This window comes from Petaurus breviceps, unplaced genomic scaffold (assembly GCF_028583685.1).
Source record: "Petaurus breviceps papuanus isolate PSGF00001 unplaced genomic scaffold, PetGlider_PUasm1.0 91023, whole genome shotgun sequence".
Lineage (NCBI taxonomy): Eukaryota > Metazoa > Chordata > Mammalia > Diprotodontia > Petauridae > Petaurus > Petaurus breviceps.
Genome location: NW_027187398.1, coordinates 2807485 through 2827355, shown reverse-complemented (window position 1 = coordinate 2827355; position 19871 = coordinate 2807485). Strand labels below are relative to the sequence as shown.

Sequence of the window (19871 nt, the reverse complement as noted above, 5' to 3'; positions counted from 1 at the left end):
CACAAAGGTCTATGGAAAACGAGTGAGCTGGCCTCATGTTTTCTGAAATTTTTACAGTGGGAATGTGTTATAAAACGCCCTGCCACTGTTGTTTCCCTTGGGATTTAGGGCGAGAGACAAGAAGGCTGACAACTCTCTTCCTGTTGTCAGAGCTTCAAGGAACTCTGTAATCTTCCCACCAGCTTTACTCTCTCCTGGAACTCACGGATAAAATTAGCAGCTGGCCCCACTTCAGTGGTGGAGTTTTTGAAAGCTTTCAGAAGCTCAGTCAGACAACGACAGCAAACTGCTTTCTCACAGTACCATTTTGGGATCTACTTTGTATGGAGTAGCCTGGTATGGTAAACTGATGGGCATCTGACATGTGTGTCATAAATCATCAACATAAAGAATGCCCACAGGGACAGAGAAAAATCATCTTTGTGGGGATGGGCCCTGTTCATGTTTCTGAATGTTGCTCCTCTTGGGTTTGTGTGATTGCTTTGTGACAGTTTTAAGCCAAATAAGCTCCATTTGGAAGGATTAAAGACCACACTTAGCACTCCTTTTCCGACATGGATTCCAGTTGTCCACAGGAGGAAAAAAAAGGTGGAAAGGGGGCAGGGAGGAATCATTTGGGGGCTGACAACTCTCCTAAACCAGAACTGAACACATTTATCCAATTTGACACGTGTTGCCTCTGAATTGCTGAAAGAGACTGAAATGCCTCAGTCAGAGAATAAAAAGGGCCAAGGCCTGAAACCAGACCAAGGGAGGCCAACCCATTAGTAAATGGCCAGCGGGGGTGGGGGACAATGGGGATTATTGAAGGTTGAATCAAGAATGAACTGGGAGGGACTGTTACCCAGGAAAATCCCTCCCCTGCCCCCCAACCACCACCAATAGCCTTGAATCCCAGGGTACAGTTAGGGAGATGGGGTTCTGCTTAGTCTCTGCTTCAGGATGCTGTGCCCTGACCCTTTATAAGTCAACCTTGCTTGATTACTCTTTTTATTCAAGACTCAAAACAGCTTGTAAAGTTTTTTATCATTCCTTCCCAGATTGTGTGGGCCACACTGAAGCTTTAGCTTTTCTTTTGTCCACATCTGTTTTCCAACCTCATTACTCTTCTGTTATTACATTCGTTTTTTTTTTAAAGAAAGAGTTGTTTATTTCTATTCTGCAAAGGTTTTTTGTTTTCTCTTTTAAAGTCTAAAAATCGTAGATACTAAGTCAAATGGTTTTACTCTGAAACAGGAAAGTGGCTCTCTTCCTAGTGTAGGGATTTCATTTTTGCTCACAGCTCCTTGCTTGCTCAGACTGAGACTCTCAGACCGCATTTCACTTTGTTATGGGCAGTCTGTGGCTTTTCAGCATCTCTCATTTTGGTGTTAGACTATTACCTCATACTAGACTCTCTGTGCAGAAAGACAATATGGAGTAGTGGATAGGGTTTTGGACTTGGAGTTGAGAGAGACCTGAATTCAAATCCTGCCTCTGAAGTAATAGCTGTAAACCCTTGGGCAAGTAATTTAACACCTCTGATATTTAATTTCTTCATCCATAAAATGAGCCTAGTAACGTAATTCACAAGGTGGTGGTGAGGCTCCAGTGAGACCTTGTATACAAAGTCCTTTGTAAACCTTCTGGCAGGATATAGGCAGTGGTTGTTATTATATAGAGCGTGCCGTCTTCACCTGGCTCTTTTGGTTAATGTTGATTGCACATGAGACTTTCAAATCATGTAAATTGTGAATAGCACTAGGTTTTTGTTGTGTTGTTGTTTTTTAAAGGCTTAGGAAATAGAATCCAGAGGGATCGCTTAATGAATTGAGGCTATTTGTGCTGGCAAAGAGAAAGCTAAGAGAATGTTTAAGATCAGGCTTCCAGTATACCAGCTTTTATGTTAGAAGCAGTTGTCCTATGAAAAAAGTTAATGCATTTAAATTGCCACAGTAGGAGCCCCTTGACTCTGGGAGCAACGAGCCTAGAGTAATAACTCACAATTATATATTGCTTTACAGTTTGTGCCAGTATGGCATGATTCTTTCCATTTTACAAATGAGGAAACAGTAATTAAGTGACTTGCCCACGGTCATGTGGCTTATAAATGGTACACTTGCATCTGGGTCTTCTGATTTCAAGAGCATTCCTTGTTCCGCTGCACTCTTGCATGTTACCAGGGGCCACTGTAAAGCCTCTTTCTCCTTTTTCTCTTGGAATACACTAGACATTTGTCAAATTAGACTGTTTATGTGTGGCCTTCCTGAGGCAGGGCAATTAATTTTTGCTCCATAGAGGTTTTAGTCCTGTAATTTGGTGATTTTTTTTCCTTTAAGGATCAGTATTCTTATGAGAAAAAAAAGATGAAGATAATTTTCCTTGGATGATATTTGAGACCAAAATCCTGCTTCTGCAGGCCTGGTTTCTACTGTGCCTCCTTGGCCACAATTCATGTTGACTTTAAGTAAGGATTGCCAATTCATGCCCAAACTTTGTGGTTAGTGAAAACAAGCTCATTTAATATAGGAATAAACTTCAAACTCCCGCCGTAGAAACCCATCAAGATTTCCTTCCATCAAGTAAAACCTGCCAAGTGTATCTGATGCTGTGCTGGGTTTATTATGGATATGAGTTTATTATGGATATCACTTAAGATGATGTCCCATACATGCATTTGGGGCTCTCTTATTGTTGTAGACTTAATAAAGTATAGTCTCTCTTTAAGGACCGAACTTGGCCCCCCAAAAAAGAGATATAAAATGTGCTGCCTCCTTTTCTTTACAGAGGTAGGGGCTATGAATGTAGAACACTAGATTATGTCAGACATTTTCATAAGTTGGTTAGTTTTGCTGAGTTTTTCTTCTCCTATTCTTTGTAATAAGTGACAGTTGTCTCATTGGGGGAGAGGGAGAAACTAGGAAATTTATTGATACAGAAAAAATAGATAAAAAAATTTTAAATAAAGTCTAGCCTCTCCTACTATGACTATGAGATATGCTTCCATAATTGATCCATGTAAAACTTACCTTTGCCATCAATTGTCAATTCTCTCTCCTCTATGAAAGTACTTTGTATTTGCTTAATCTGTTTATGTATTGTGTCCCCTCAGTAGACTATCAGATCTTTGAGGACAGGGACCTTTTCATTTGTCTTTATTATCAACAGTGTATAGTGCCCAGCAAATAGTAAGTGCTTAATAAGCCCTTGTTGAATGAAATTGAATTTAATTAGCAAAAAAAACCCCTTTATCTTTAAGATGTTACTTATGATATTATTATCAGTATTTATCTCTCATAGGAGTCACTGTCTGATATGTTTTTCCATTGGTTACTGACTTGTATTTAATAAGTACCATAAAAGATTTTTGAGAACGTGGACCAGAAAAGGAAGTAAATTGGTCAGGTAGCAAGAATGAAGGAAAACAGTTAACACTGTTCCTATGAGCTGTTAAAATAACTAGGAAGTCTTCACAAGCACTGGGTAGATGCTCTGTGGAGCACTTTTGGGAAGACATGCAGAGGACTTGCATAGGATGAGAAAGCATGGTGGGTTTATGATATATCCTGATGGAGGGAGCATCCCTGGGAAGGGGATCATATGTCCATCCTAGCATTATTCTTGTCTAAAATCCAGTTGAAACTATAGAAACAAATGGTGTCATGGTGTTCACTAAGCCTGTGTCTGTTCTAGGCCAGATCTCCTATGTTGTTCACTAGACTGACAGGGTAATGGTGTGGTGGTTGTTTGAAGAACATGTCCTTATAATTCAAATTGACTTATTAAATGCCTGCTGTGGACAAAGCTCTGTGTTAGCTGTTGGGAATATAAGGATAGTAACAAAAAAGTCCAGACTTAAAGGAGCTTGCCTTCTAATTGGACAAATACAAAATATAGACAGACAAGTAAATTCAAGGCATATATGAATATTTAGGTCATGTGCTTGTTGAGGAAGAGAGAGCACTAAGCGGGGAGGGGGGCATGGTGAGGATGGGGGACCAGGAAAATAACCTTTGTTAGCAACTGAAAATTCTGGTGTGGGTTGTAGATTCATTGTTGCTTCAGGCATTAAGATAATTTACTACAATTTTAGTGCTAGGAAGGGGACTCCACATTGAGAGAATATGAATGACTAAAATATATTCTTCCCCTCCCCTAAACCCCACAGATTTAAAAGTAAGCTCAGCTGCATCAGGCAAACTCAGCCTCCAACACTGGGAGTCATCCTATCCTTACTTGTGGAAGATTTGAAAGTTGACACAGGGCTTTTATTTTATTTTTTGTTTGTTTCCCTAAATAAGTTGTATTGATGCTTTTTATTGTTGTATCACAGTCATTTCTGGCTATCTCTACACACACCCCTACACACTAAAGCATATATGCATGTGCACGTGTGTGCTCGTACACACACACACACACACACGACCCTGGAATAGAACAAGGGAAACATATAACAAAGGAAAACAGCTTATCTAAAAACAACCAATAAATACAGGGACTGAGGCTGACAATGTATGAAAACCCACCTCTCTGCTTTGGGAAGGTCTATTTCATTATCCCTTTTCCAAGACCCTTATTGGTTTTCCAATTACTCAGAATTTGGCTCCTTTCTAGTGTTCCTTTCACTTTTATTGTCTTAGTCGTTGTGTATGTTGTTCTTCTGTTTCTGGATACAGAACTTTTAATAAGACGCTGGAGTTTGTTGTGGCCTCCTTTCAGGGTAACTCAAGCTGCCTATTTCCTCATGGTAAAAGGTTTGAGACAGGGAATAGTTTCCAAAGGAAAGTGTGGGAAGCACCTGGGGCTTGAATGATTTAACACTGAACTAAGATGATGGGACCCTGGAGAAGCTATCTGTGGGCCTGAGAGGTGAAACCAGAAGCCTAGGAAAAGTTTTTCCCTGTCTAGGATTCTCAGGAGTGTCCAGGAAGGCCGTGCATGCAGATGCAATTTTCCAAGGCTGGCACACCAAGTGGGTGATCCATATAAAAGATCTAATTGCTGCAACAAATATGACTCAACAGCCCATTTGCTCCTTCTGTTCTTGTGTGGAGTTCATTTCATGCCGTGTTAGAAATTTGCTGTAATCTAAGCCTATTTAGTCTGTTTTCTTCCACTTTGTAAACATGCTTTTTCCATAGTTGCAAATGTCTCCACCATTATTTGTTTCAATTTGTAAATTGCACAAAGGCTTTAATAAACAGTGTCCTCACGCACACAGTCCTCTGTAGTCAGAGATCAACCAAGGGAAGCCTGGAGACAAATATGAAAGGAACCTTCCATGACATTTTGCTTATTCCAGCAGATAGGTCCAGTGTTCAGTGGTAAGGAATGCTTCAGAGTCCCATTCCATAAGGAAATAAGAAGCATCTGTGATTAATAACATACAATACTTAGCTGGGACATCTAAGACTGATTACAGTAGTACATTCAACAGAAAAGTTGAATTCCATATCAGAAATGCCCAGGCCTCCTGCAAGGTGCTACCATATTGCCCAGAGAATATCCTTATGAGTAAATGGTGATGGCATCATGGGTACTCTCAGGCCTTGACAGGTTGGTTATCCTGGACTGTATCTCTTTCTTTTATACTCCATTTACTTTATTTAATTAACTGAAACCTGACTTTCCTTTGTGAACTGCATACCTTTAGACATTCTCTCCTGTCTGACAGCTCCTTTTTTCTCCCCTTGTCTCACAGGGCTGAGGGTCTTCAGTGTTGCACAAATATAGCTATTTCCCATGTCAGAAAGTCTAGGAAAAGGAGCTGTCCACAGCTGAAAGTAATTCAGAAAAAAAGGTGGGGTATTGGGTTAGCCCCAAATGGACACTGGCATAGCAACCCAGTGGAGCAAGTCAAATTGTAAACTTATTTGTTTGTATGAGTAAACTCTTTTGGATATCAAGTTGCTTAAACTCTCACCTAATCTTAGGCCACGTTTTCCTGTACTTCATCTTATTTTTCAATTTAATTTTATTCCTTTCAGTCAGTGAGAATCTGCCTTTTCTTCCTTCCTATCTCTTCCCCCTCCCGCCACAACCACCACTGAGAAAGCAAGAAAAAAACAACAATCTCTTGTGACAAACATGTATGTTCAAGCAAAACAAATTCCCACATTAGCAATGTCCAAAAAATAATGTCTGAGTCTATTACCTCTCTGTCAGGAGATAGGTAGGATGTTCATTGTGAGTTCCTTGAAACTTTGTTGGTCATTGTGTTGGCCAGAGTTCCTGAGTCTTTCAAAGTTGTTTGTCTTTACAATATTGTTGTAATTATATTAAGTGTTCTGCTGGTCTCATTTAATTCATTGTTCATCAGTTCATATAAGTCTTCCCAGGGTTCCCTAAAACTTTCTCCTTTATCATTTCTTATACCACAGTAGTATGCCAGCAATTCATATACCATAACCATTTTCCAATTGATGGACACTCCCTCAGTTTCTAATTCTTTGCCCCCCCCCAAAAAAAGAATTGTTATGAATAATTTTGTGTGTTTTTATCTTAACCGTTGCTTCTGGTCTTTGTGTGTTGGCTACCTCTTGGTTGCTGCTTTAAAATAGGCCCTGGTGCTTTTAAGGGACTCCCTTTTGTTTCTGGCCCCTCATTAAATGAGACATTACCACAACAAACTGAGCAGACCAGCAGGCTGGTATCACGGAGGCCTACCTCATGAAGCGCTCTCCTCACTGGCTCTCCTCCAGCTCCACCTCTTGAGTGAAGCTGTGAAGCTGGGGAAAGAAACCATGGCTGTATATGGAGTCCTTATAATGCTGCTTGCTTGCTCTTGCCATTTCTAGACCTGTACTTTGCCACCATCACTCAACACCTGTCCTTTGAAATTTGGACCATCTCCTCTACTGAGCCTTGCCATTGTTGTCTGCTGACCTCTAGGACACGCTTACCTTTATCAATGACTTTGATCCCTGGCTGATAGTCTTCCTATTCATGTGTTCCATCATCATGAAAATTACAATATCCTCACATTTACTTGAATGTCTCAACTCTTATCACCTTCTCACTGTGGTGTTCACACCTTAAATTTCACCATTACTAAAAACTGTTTTTAACCTCAAAGATCTTCAACTTCCAGATTTTAGTGAGCTTCCCTTCCACCTTTTCCAATCCTTTACTCCTCCTAAATTTGTTCTTCTATTTTCATCTTGTCCTGTGGTCTCCTAATTACTCTTTACCAGCTCCTCCTCCCCCCAGTCCCTGAGTCTACTGGTCCTATTCTGTTTTCACTTCCATCTCTATCCAGTCTTCACCCATTGTAGGCCATATCGACAGTGCCCTCTCTCTTACACCCTTAAATGTCTTGTTCCTTTGATTTTCACTTGTTTCTGCCCAGTTGACCTACAGTCCTGCATAACTTTTGCCATCTACCTTCTTCACCCTTTATCCTGAACAGATGAAGGTAAGTCATGAAACCATGCTGACTGGGTCTACTAAAAATGTCTGGTAACTCTTCTCAACTGGACTCTCAGTGTTATACAGTAATACTTTTATTATATATTTATTAACTTTCATGTTCCCTGTAATGATTTTTCCAAACTTTTTTGAAGTTCTCAGCTGCTTTTATCCCTCTTCACTTTCAGCAAAAAAAAAATTAAAGCTTATATTTATATACCACTTTAAGGTTTACAGAGCACTTTATAAATATTATCTTATTTAATCCTCATAATATATATGTCTCAGTCTATATTATGAGTTCATCACTTCTTTGTCAGGAAGTAGATAGTATGTTTCATCATGAGTCCTCTGAAAACTTGGTTGGTCATTTCCTTGTGAAGTAGGTGTTATTATTCCCATTTTATGAATGAGGAAATGTGAGTCTGAGAAGTTAACTTACTTGGCCCAGGCCACACAGCTAGTATATGTCTGAGGCAGGATTTGAACTCACGTCTTCCAGAATCCAAGTCTACCACTCTATTCACTGTGACACCTTGCTGCTCCTGAACTTCATCTATTACTTTATTGAGAAAATTGAGGCCATCCAATCTGAACTTCCTTCAACTCACCTCCTTGACACCACTTTCTTGACATTAATTCCCATACCCTCTTCAGTATTATAGAAGAGTGAAGTCCTTCTTTCCAAGGTTAACCCTTAACCTGTACCCTTGATCTTCCTGTCTCCCCTATGACTTTGTTTCATCAGTCATATCCTTTTTCATACATTTTTGATTTCTTCGTTTTTTCTTCTTTGATTTTTGGAGGGGAGCAGGAAGGGCAATTGAAGTTAAGTGACTTGCCCAAGCTCACACAGCTAATAAGTGTTAAGTGTCTGAGGCTGGATTTGAACTCAGGTCCTCCTGATTCCAGAGGCAGTGCTCTATTCACTGCACCACCCCAGATTTCTCCCTTCTACTGACTCCTAATATTCAACTTACAAGGCCTTAAAAAAAAGTTGCCTTGGGGCGGCCAGGTGGCTCAGTGAGTAAGAGCACAGGCCCCAGAGTCAGGATAACCTGGAATCAAATCCAGGCTCTGATACTTAGCACCCAGAAATAACTGGCCGTGTAACCTTGAGCAAGTTACTTAACCCTGATTGCTTAAAAAAGAAAAAGTTGCCTTGAGCCTACTACTTCAAGCTATCATCCAATCTCTATTCTCTTCAAATGCCACCAAAGTTATTTGCAGCATTTTATACAGTTGTCCACCCATTCCTTTTGGACACTGTTACCTGCTTCTGGTTCTCCTCATATCTTCCTGGCCTCTCCTTAATCTCTTTTGCCTAGCACCTTTCCAGCTCTTAAAGGTGAGTATTCCTTACCTGCATCAGAGAGGCACAATGCACAGTGCTATAGTGCCTGGTACAGAGTAAGCATTCAATAAATGCTTTTTGACTGATTGACAATGAGATCTGAAATAGCTCATTACTAACTAGAGGAATCAAGGATGGTTTTTATTGGTTTCCATGATATATCACTATATGATTCTACTCCTACCTCTCTGACTACTCCTCTGGCTTTTTTTCTGGTTTCTCATCTTCTTCTCACTAAAGTGTGTTTTCCAGGGTCCTAACCTCAGACAGAAAGACCTCTCTTCACTCTCTACACTCTCCCTTGGAAATATGATCTATTCCCACCTTAATGCCCATGACTTAAGAATCTAAATTTCCAGTTCCACATTTCCAGCTGCCAGTTGGGTTTCACCACCTGATGTCTCATGAATACTTCAGGTTCAACAAACCCAAAAAAGAAATCCATCATTTTTCCCCAAACATAGCCCTTCTTCTGACTCCTTTATTTCTGTGGTGGACACTGCCACCCTTCCAAGTACACAGGGTTAAAATCCCCGAGTCATCCTCTTTCATCCTCTACATCCAGTCAGTCACCCTTTTTTCTCCTGTCCATGCCTGAAATGTAGGTGAAAGTGCAGTCATCCTTGATTCTTTCCCACTTATTCAGTCACTTCCCTTTTTTCAAGACCCAGCTTGGGTGCCTTCTCTCTGCCCCTGATGAAAGTGATTTCTCCTCCCTGGAATTTCTCCTAACATTTTGTATAGATCCCTTTGCTCTGATCACATTCTACTTTTTATTATTGTTATTTATGTGTTTATCTCCCACCCCACCCCCTGCTCCCTTGCTATTAAACTATTAGTTCCTAGAGGGGTGGCATCTTTACCTTATTTCATTTTAGCATCCCTACTGCCATGCAGAGTCTTTCACATATTAGATGCTAACTAAATTTTTGACAAATCAAATTGAATTAGTTTATGTGGTGAAATTGGGGAAAGGCTCTTCCTAGACCAAAATTAGAACAGGATCTGGTTGATCTGAAATATGAACCCAGAAAAGAGAGAGAAGGGGGAAATGAGCCTCTCTTTATCTTGCTCTTCAATATACTCAGCAACCAAGACCCATAAGTTTATGTGGGCATGCTCAAATCATACTCTACCCACATTGTTCTCCCTATTCAATGAACTATGTGTGTCTTCTGAAATACATCATACCATGTCCTACCTTTGGAGCCCTAAGAGAGATTTCATGTTCTCAGACCATAGAAACATTGTCCTAAGAGTTCAACTCTGTAGGGATTTACTATCACTAACAATAATAGGAGTAGTGGCAATCTGTGAGTTTTCTGGTGGACTGATCTCTCATGCCTAGTCATAAATAATCATAACATGCATGCATAACATCCTCAACCTTTGTCTTGACTGGTCATTTGTTCTATCCATCTCTCTATCAGTCTTTCTCCACCATAACCATACTGGCCACCACTGTGCCACCTTGGCTGCAACTGGACTCTTAAAACCCACGTAACCTCCTTTTCCTACCCTTCCTCTTTCTGGTCCCCCCCCCTTCCTTCTTCACCCTACCTTACTGCAGCTATCTAGTCAATTTGCTCTACTCCCGTGGGTCCCATGAGACAGATAAGGAATTCAATACTCATTGAATACATACTTCAACAAATTCAGATCTCGATGCCTGGGAATTATGAAAAGGAATGAATACACTGGTTGGCTATGACTTGGTTTCAGAAACCAAAACCATTGGTGCTCCTTTGAGGGCATGCAGGCAATTAGATGATTTTGTTAGTGCAGTTCAAATACTAGGTTGTAAAGGACAAAGCAGGAGCACGTAAGGAAATCTATTCATATGTTATCCAGGAGCTTAGACCAACTCTAGATGAATTGGGAATCTGTATTCCAGAGGAATTGGACCTGGACAAAGCATAAACTCCTATGGATGGTCTTCCTAAGGATTTCCTGTCAATGCTACTTGATTATACACATTTACCTGGAGATGCTAATAATAAAATATTATTTGAAAGTGTTTTTCTTTATTGAGTCTCAGTCTGTATAATATTTGCCTGGCCCTTAATAGAAGAAAAACAGCTTGAACTTTAAAAAGTAGTTATAATATGTTAGAACTGCAAGGGATTTCATCAGTCATCTAGACCAACCCCCATGTCTTAGGGTTAATCGTGCTGAAGCCTAGAGAGCCTAAGATGGCAAAGCTGGGAAACACACACTCCCATACACATCCTACGTGTCTGTTTTGTCTGCTCAGTCTCCCAGACAAACCTATACAGCCTGATCCCTCTCTGATGTTGATGATGATAATAATCAGTCACATTTATATAGCACTTTTGGGTTTGTAAAGTGCTTTACACGCATTATGTTATTTGATTCCCACAACAACCCTGGGAAGTAGATTATTATCCCCATTTCACCAATGAGGAATGAGACACAGAGAGGTTATATGACATATATGGGTCATATAACTATTAAGTGTCTGAGGTAGAATATAAACCCAGGTCTTCCTGTATCTAAAGCTAGTTTTCTATCCTTTATACTCCGCTTTCTATCTTGCCCCTTCACTCCTCACTCTTCCCCTCACAATCACTATGTATCTAGCCTCTATGTGCTTATAGCATAGTATATCCTCATAGCTTCCCCCTGACTTTTCTAGATGAATATTCTTTTTCATATTCATTTATTAGGTGGAATAATGATAACTCTGTTCTCTAGAGAAGCCAAGCCATAGTATTTAAGCACCTCAGGTAATGTTTAAGAATTGTACTCTGTTAGTCTACTAGAAGGAGGAGGGAAAGGGAATAAGCATTTATGTGAGTGCCTAGGCACTGTTCTAAGCACTTTACAAATATTATTTCATTGATCCTCACAATAACCCTATGAAGGGGCTGTTATTATCCCCATTTTACAGATGGGGAAACTGAGACAAACTGAGGTTAAATGATTTGCCCAGGCTTAAACAGCTATTAAATGTTGGGCTAGATTTGAACTCAGGTCTTCCTGACTTGAAGTCACTGGGCCATTTAGCTGCCTTGGGCTTTCGTTATGACATTTATAGCTTGACTAATCAACTAAATACCTCCAAGTGGGTACCTATCAATTGAGGAATGACTGAAAAAGCTATGTGAATAGAAAAGAATAGCTTTGTGTTCTAAGAAATTATGAATACTAGGAATTTAGAGAAACATGAGAAGATGTGTATGATCTGATGCAAAGTGAAATAAACAGAACCAACCTCCCCCCCCCACTCTCCAGTTACTATAATATTATAAAAGGGAGTGGGGGAGGAGAATCACTAAGAGAAATTTGTACTCTGAGTAACTGAAAAGCCAGTGAAGTTCCTAGAGAATTAAAGAGGAAACCTCACTCCTCCCAGCAGAAAGACCAGGAACTACCAGGATAGAATGTTGTATAATGTTTTCAGATGGGGTCACTGTATCAGATGTTTTTGCTTAATTGTTTTTCTTCTGCACAAGGGTAGGGTTCAGTCTGGGGGTAGAGGTAGGGAGGAGAGAGTTCCTTCCCAGAAATGAGTGTGATATAAAGACAAAATGCAACCAAAAAAGGATTTATACACATACATACATCTGTGGCAAGAATTTTCTGCCCCTGAATACATGTATATTTATATAAAAAATTAATATGAATTTTTTATTATTTCATTACAACCAAACTGCCCTGCTTATTGCATTGTAGGTGGTTTGGCCTAGACCCACCCATTACTGAACATTAGACTGGGAAGATTAAGAGCTGAGTGGCCATAGACAGCATTTCCTATCACTGCTTCTTAGGGCAAAAGAAACATCAGCCAGTTCAGTCACTCAGTCAGCAAACTTTTTTTTTTAAGTGTCTACTATGACCAGCTGGCTCCTTATGGTTTGTTTTGTCCAAATTATGGTAAACTGAATCTGTCCAGGCGTCTCTTCAAGTGGGCCCATTGGGTTGTTTTTGAAATGGAGTATTTCTTGGGATTTTCTGGCAAGGCACCAAGGATGTCCTGGGTGAACAGCCATCAGCTAGCTAGTGATGAAGGCAACTGGCTTTTGTGGCAACTGTAGCAACTATGCAAGTCCCCCTTGGCTCCCTCTAGATTGATTTCCAGTTAGTTTGAGAATGGGGGACATTAACAAAGTCCTTTCCACATCATAGGCCACGGAAACATTTAATGAAAGTCCACAGGAAAATGAAAAGTGAAAGGAAAAAAGAGGTAGCAGTAAATCACACCCAGTGAATACTATTTGGAGCCAAGCCAGACTGGGGTGTAACATGCAGATAGCAAAGTTCATATATTGTCTACATAGGACAGAAAGGATTATCTAAGCCATGGTTTGGAGTAGGTGAACATACTCTCCCTAGGACAACTGAATAGCTGTGGCAAAGTCTCTTATGGTTGCCACTTGATGTTGCAACAGTCATTTCCCTTTCCATATATTTTGGTTCTACACAAAAATTCACTGGGTTCCAGTCTCAGCTAGTACTCTGAAATCCTGACTTCGGGGGAAATGCAGTCAATTGTAGGAGAACCCTTTTGCTGAGATAAAGAGACTAGACTAGAAGATCTCTGAGCTCTCTTCCATCTCGAAATACTATGATCCCACAATCCTCTTGTCTGTCCTTGAATTGCATAACTTCTTTGTCTATGAAAGCTTAAACACATTTACAAGATTAGAATCATTTTGCATGAAAATGTGAAAATTGCCCTACTTGTAATTCCATCTCTAAGAGAAGACCAAGAATCTGTGGGAAAAGAAAATAGTTTCACCACCACCACTATAATGCAGGCTCTCATTACCACTAGTCTCTTCCAACACATCTTCTTGCCTCCACTCCTCACCTGCACCCCAACCCACCGCACCCCGACTCACCCTTCACTTGTTAGATCTTCTTTATGAATAAATCTTTCTGGTTGTGTCATTCCTTTTTGCTGACTTCCTCTTATCTTTCAGGTCAAGTTCAGTCAAGCCTGGCCTCCACAATCTGTTGCCACTCTACCTTTCCTGAATTATGTCATACTAATCCTTTCCTCAAATTTTGTGCCCCAAACAAACTGGATTACTTAAAAGTCAAGGTGTATTCTCCCACTCCCACCTTGTTCTAAAGTCCTTAGGTTAGGAAGAAATTTCTATTCACCAGACTCACCACACCATATGTGATTCTGTGAAGTTTAACCAAATTTCCTCTTCCTCTCATCTCCTTCCACCTTCATCTTCCCAACAAGAAGAGTTTGAAAGTATTTTAGTTTGGGCAGCCCCAATCCCTGTAGTCTGAGCCTTCATAATTCATTTACTTGATCTTTTCTGGTTTTTCTTCAGTTTCTCAATCTTCCTTGGGATGTAGTGACCAGTACGAACCATAGGAAGTAGTCTGGATGCCAATGTATCACAGTTTTGTACCAGGCAGAAGAAGGAATCTTTGCTCTTTTGTTTTCATTCTACTTCCTTAATGCCAGATTTGAGGAGAAGAGGCCTTTTCAGATCTAATTTCTGCTCCCTTTGAAGAACCTTAACTGATAATTGATGTTCTACCATTTGGCAGGATGGTTTGAATTCTAGAATCCTAGCTTGAAAGTGTGACAGAGAACTTTCAGGTCATTTAGTCCAAATTTAGCTTTCATTCTTTTTTTTTTTTTTAGTCAGAAACTGAGGCATTTTGGAGATAGTCAAAAAAATAAGCAAGTTGAACAGACCTTTCTGTACTGCTGCCAGTCTCTTCTCCATGTTCCTCACTTTCTCACTGGGCTCTGATCTACTCTGGGGGCTTAGGGCTGTATCCCACGTCTAATGTGCAGGTGAAAACCTCTTGTGTCATCAGGGCCATGAGGTAAGCAACTCACACCAAGCATGGGCAGAGTCAGAACGGGGTTGGAGCCCTAGGACCAGGAGAGTGCCAAAATGGGATGAGGAAAACTGCCAAATAAGGAAGTTAAGTGATGTGACACAGGTAGGGTTGGGGTGGGATTTGGATCCAGGTCCTCAAACATGAGAGCAAGTGCCCTTTCCACTGTATCTAATTCTTTTTACCTATACATGCCCACATTGGAACCTCCCTGACAACTTTTCTGTCCACTCATACAGCTTAGTGATATCTCCTTGAAGTTTATACAGATTAAGTTGGTATTTCTGTAGCCAGAGGATCTTGATGTCATCTGCAAATTCAACAATTTCATTTTGCATTCCTTGATTATTTAAGGAGATTGAAAAGGAGAGGTGTATGAGTACTAGTACCCCGGAAAAACATGTTTATACCTTTCTGTCAAGAACTGTTGTTTGTTCATTCATTTCAGTCATGTCTGACTCTTTGTGACTCCTATTTATTAAGCACCCACTGTGTGTACCACACTGTGCTGCCTACTAAAGAAGATATAAGGTTTATTTAGTTTAAGACACGGTTCCTGTTCTCACGAAGCTCTCTAAGTGACATACTCTCGTCTTCAAGGAGGATAAAGCATGTACTCTCATAAATATGTACAAAATATATGCAAAGGAAAGATAAGGTAATTTCAGGAAAGAATGGTGCCTGCAGCTGGGGAGATCAAGAAAGGCTTCATGTAGAAGATAGTACTTGAGTTCAACTTTTCCAAGAGGAGGTAGGGGGAATGGACTCCAGACATGGAGTGAGTACAGCCTGTACAAAGCAGGGAGTAGAGGAGGGATAGGGAGTAGGGGAAACAGGACAAACATTTATTAAGGACCTACTATGTGTCAGGCACTGTGTTAAGGGCTTTACCAATATTATTTCATTTGATCTTCAACGATGACCCTGGGAGGTAGGTGCTACTATCCTGATTTTACATTTGAGGAAACTAAGGCAAGACAGATGTTGTGACTTGTCCGAGGTCATACAGCTAGTAAGCATCCGAAGTCAAATTTGAACTCAGATCTTTCTAATTCCTGGCCAGCACTCTTATCACTATGTCTGTCTTCAAAGACACAACTTAAGCACCTATTATATGCTAGGTACTACTCTAACTCCTGGAGAGGGCATGACAACCCTTGCCTTCAAGGAACTTACAATTTAAGGGTTGGGGGGGGAGACACAAAGAAAGAAGCTGAACGGGAGAAGATTACCCAGCATCAGGGCATGATGAAGTCCTACAAGTGGGGAGAGAGAAGATCTGAAAGGGTGAAATTTCATCTTGCAGAATTATGAGTTTCTTAAGATCATGAAGGCTAGGAAAGTAGCCCATTGAGAAATGATGGAGATGGGATGTCACATTTGAGGAATGACCAAAAGGCCACTTTGGCTAGATCATAGAAAGCATGAAGGGGAATAATATGTAGTAACGCAAGAAAGGTAGATTGGACCCAAGTGGAGGTGGGCTTTTAATGCCTGAAAAAGAGGTGTTTGTCTCTATTTGTTCCTAGAGGCAATAGAAAGGCACTGGTACTTTTCAAAACAGGGGAGTGACATGTCAGATCTGTGCCTTAGGACTATCATTTTGGCAGCCCAATGAAGGCTGAATTGAAATGGGGAAATACTTAAGCCATTTCCTTATCATTGATAAAACCATGGAATAATGAAAAGGAGGGCTGGATTTGGAGTGGGGACATCTTTATTCAAATCCTCTTCAGCTTAGTGACTTTGGGCAAGTCACCCAACATCTCTAAGCCTCAATTTCCTTAATTGTAAAATGAAGAGGGGAGAAATTTCCCTTCCAACTCTGAATCTATCATTCCATGAAAAGAGTTAGAAGACCTGAGATAACATCCTTATTCTTCTACTTGGCATCTAGGTGATCTAGGACAAATAAAGTTTTGAACTCAATAATCTATAATGGTCCCTTCTCATGTTAATATTCTGTGATTCTTGGAATGCCCTCTCCCAAGTCCTGTGATGAATACATTTTTTAAATAACCATCAATGTGGAACATGATAAACTTTGATAAAGTTCAAATCTATTATGCTGTGCTTGAAATCTCTATTGGAGTTTTTTGAGAGGTTATATGTACATAAAGAATTCAAGCACAGTGTCCCCTTGCAAAAACCTTTGTATTTCAGGCCATTTTTTCTTACGTTCATTGATCTTACCTTTTATTATACATTCTGCTATCTTTCTAGGTAGGCAAATGGAGAATTCTGGTCTCTAGGACCATGGTTCCTTTGGAACAATAATAATAATAATAGCAAACATTTATAGAGAGCTGACTGTTCCAGGCACTATGGTAAACCCTTTACAAATTTTATCTCATTTGATGCTTACAGCAGCTTTGTGAGGCAGAAGCTATTATTATACCCATTTTACAGATGAAGAAATTGAGGTAAACAGAGGTTAAGTGACATACCCAAGGTCACACAGCTAGTATATGTCTAGGACCCCATTTGAATTCAGGGCTTTCTGACCTGAGGTCCAGCATTCTATCCTGCACCACTTATCTACCCTTCTTGTAAGTAGGAATCATACTGGGCAATCCCCCATTTTCCATTTTGTTCATACACCACAAAATGGATAGTTTCATGGTCAGATGCTAAATATTTTTCTCAAGGTCATGTGCTTGGAACTTCTAGCACTAAAATTCTCTAGAAAATCTAGTCTTTGGAGATAGACCTTGATAACTCCCTTTGCTGCCCCAAATCTAGCAGTGTTCCAGGAGAGGGACAAACAGAAAACAGAGAAAGAGCAGTGCCATGACTGCACATTGAAACTTTAGGGAAAGTGGCTTTTTTTCAACAGAATGTGGCAAAGGGTAGAGACACAAGAGGCTATTTGTGTTTCAGAAAATGCTTCCAGGGGCCCTAGCAGAAGCTATTTTGGAAGAAGATCTGTGACAAGTCATGGTGTGGTCAAGAATCTATTCACTTGTCCATATTAATGACATTTTGGAAGGCAGTGTGTTTATGCTCTGGCGTGGCCCTCATAAAGTGTAGCATTGGTTGTCCAGTCCAACTTTGTGTGGGCTACAGAGCATGTTTAGAATCATCGGCTAACCCACGGTGCCTCTACGGCGAGGAGGCCCTGGAACGGCGGGTTGTCTAACAAAGAGTAGAGCAGGTAACCACAAGCCAGGGATTTGGCTTGCTCCTGGCATTCTGGTTGCTTGCGGTGGTGCCGGCTTTTCATTTCCTTTTTCTCTTTCTCCCTCTCCATTATTCTTTCCCTCTCTCTCTATCCTTAATTTGGCTTGAGTTGCTATTGGCACAATGACTTTTCCTCAGCTAAACATTCATCTTCTGAGTTGTGATAGTCCCGTCTCCACCCATCCTCAGTGGAACCGAATAGCTGCTCTTGTGGTGAATTTCTGGACTTGCTTCTAGAACTTGCAGTGTAATATGTGATGGATTTAAATAAGGGATGAATGAAGTCTCTCATAAGGTGAAAGAGATGAACTCTTCCCCTTGCATTGCAAATATGGATCTCTCCAGCCCAGTGAGGTGAGAGGCACCAGTGAGCCCTGCATGAGTATATAGATGGAAATGCATTCTAATTCTTCAGTACTCCAGGGGATCTGTAATCTCACCTCTGTGGCCTTTCCAGTGATACAGATTCTAACTTGTGCTGGTAAATATCTAACAATTGGCTCTAATGAACATTATTACCATTTTCTCCATCACTTTTTAAAGTCTAGGTAATCAACAAAATAATAAATCAATCCCTGATTTGTAGTATTTGCCAGTTTCCTAGGGGAGAATGCTCACAGTGAAAATTTAGCACTTGGCTTCCCCAAGCTAGTTCTAGCTAGCCCCAGTTCATCCCTTTTCATACTCATCCATTCTTGCCTGTCTGAGGTAGGTTTCATCCATTGTCTTCCATAAATCTGACACAGGAAATCCACCCAACATTGGAGTGGTCCCCTGTTGGCACTATGTGGACACTAATGGAGTGCAAGGGCTATCTATTGATTGTCCTTTATCCTCTCTATGTGACTAGTTCATCTCTCTTTTTTCTGGTCATGTGTTTTCTGCTAATATGGACCGCCTTGGGAAGGGGAGTGAGTAGTCTACACATGTCTTTGGAAACAGTGATTTCCAAATTTTCTTTGGTAATGACATGCCCAATGTGGAATGACACCTTCCAGCTGAAATTCATTCATTTCAGTAGCCATACTTACTAACAAGGAACTGTGATATTCCAGATGCATATATTCTGGTGGTTGAGAGTGAAAGTTGCTAGGTGAGGAAAACCACCTGAATGAGAGGCACAACCTGTCCTTCAAAATTCTACTCATTTTCTGACATAAAGGGCAAAGTTAGGTAGGTAGTTCTTACGTGTGGTATTTATAGGAAGGTCTTTTTGAGCTTTAAATCTATGATTCTGTAATCCTGTGGTTGAAATTTAAACAAAGATGGTAGAGTGGGAACAGGGAGCATAATGATAGGAACATTGGATCTTGATTCACTTATTTGAATCAGGGTTCTTCCATTTGCATTGTGATCTTGGACACATCATGTAATTTCTCAGGGCCTCATTCACCTCATCTGTAAAATGAGGGCATTGGACTAGGTCACCCTTAAGACTCCTACTGTCTCAGCCTTTGAGCTGTGGTTTCATTATTTTTCCTTCCTCTGGAGTTGATGTACTCTTCCCATCAACTCAATGATTCCTTAGCCTACATCCTTCTCTTAACTTATCTCTGAATTGTTCGTTCCTTCTCCCTTTCCCCAACCTAGCTTTACTTTGGAAAAAAAAATTTTTTTTTAATTAAAATCTTGGGATAGGACAGTTGGGTTTTCTGGATTCTATTAACAACTGAAGGAACTTCTTTCCTGCTTTTCGTTTATTACTCTTATCTGCTTTAGAAACATTGTTTACCAGCTGATTCTTTTTTCCACTTAAAGCCTATTGCTCCCAGTTAGGATTGCTGCTGGAATGGATTGTAGTTGCATTTCATAGGTTAGAGGGCACCTGGCACAATCCTCATTCTCATGCATTTTCATTGATATTACTTTCTTAAGAAGGGAAACCGCCAAAGGGCAACTGTCTTTTCTCCCAGTTTACTCTGACAGATACATTTCTGCTGATTGGAGAAGGTTTTGAAAGGATCCCAATGAGGGCATTTACAATCATTCTGCTACCTTTTTTTCTTTCTAATTGGTCTCAGATTTAAAATAAAATACGTCCCTAGGAAAAAAAGAACACTCTTTAAATGTTACTGTTTCTTTACTGTGTTTGGGGTGGGGGTGGAGGGGATGAAAA

General features: G+C 40.3%; 1 protein-coding gene and 1 pseudogene across 13 annotated transcripts in view; both read left to right on the top strand.

Moving 5' to 3' along the window:
- The window catches only part of BCAS3 (BCAS3 microtubule associated cell migration factor), a 795613-nt gene that overhangs the window by 635453 nt on the left and 140289 nt on the right, over nucleotides 1–19871 (top strand). The window lies entirely within an intron of this gene.
- LOC138153688 (cytochrome c oxidase subunit 5A, mitochondrial pseudogene) lies at nucleotides 10289–14156 on the top strand (annotated as a pseudogene).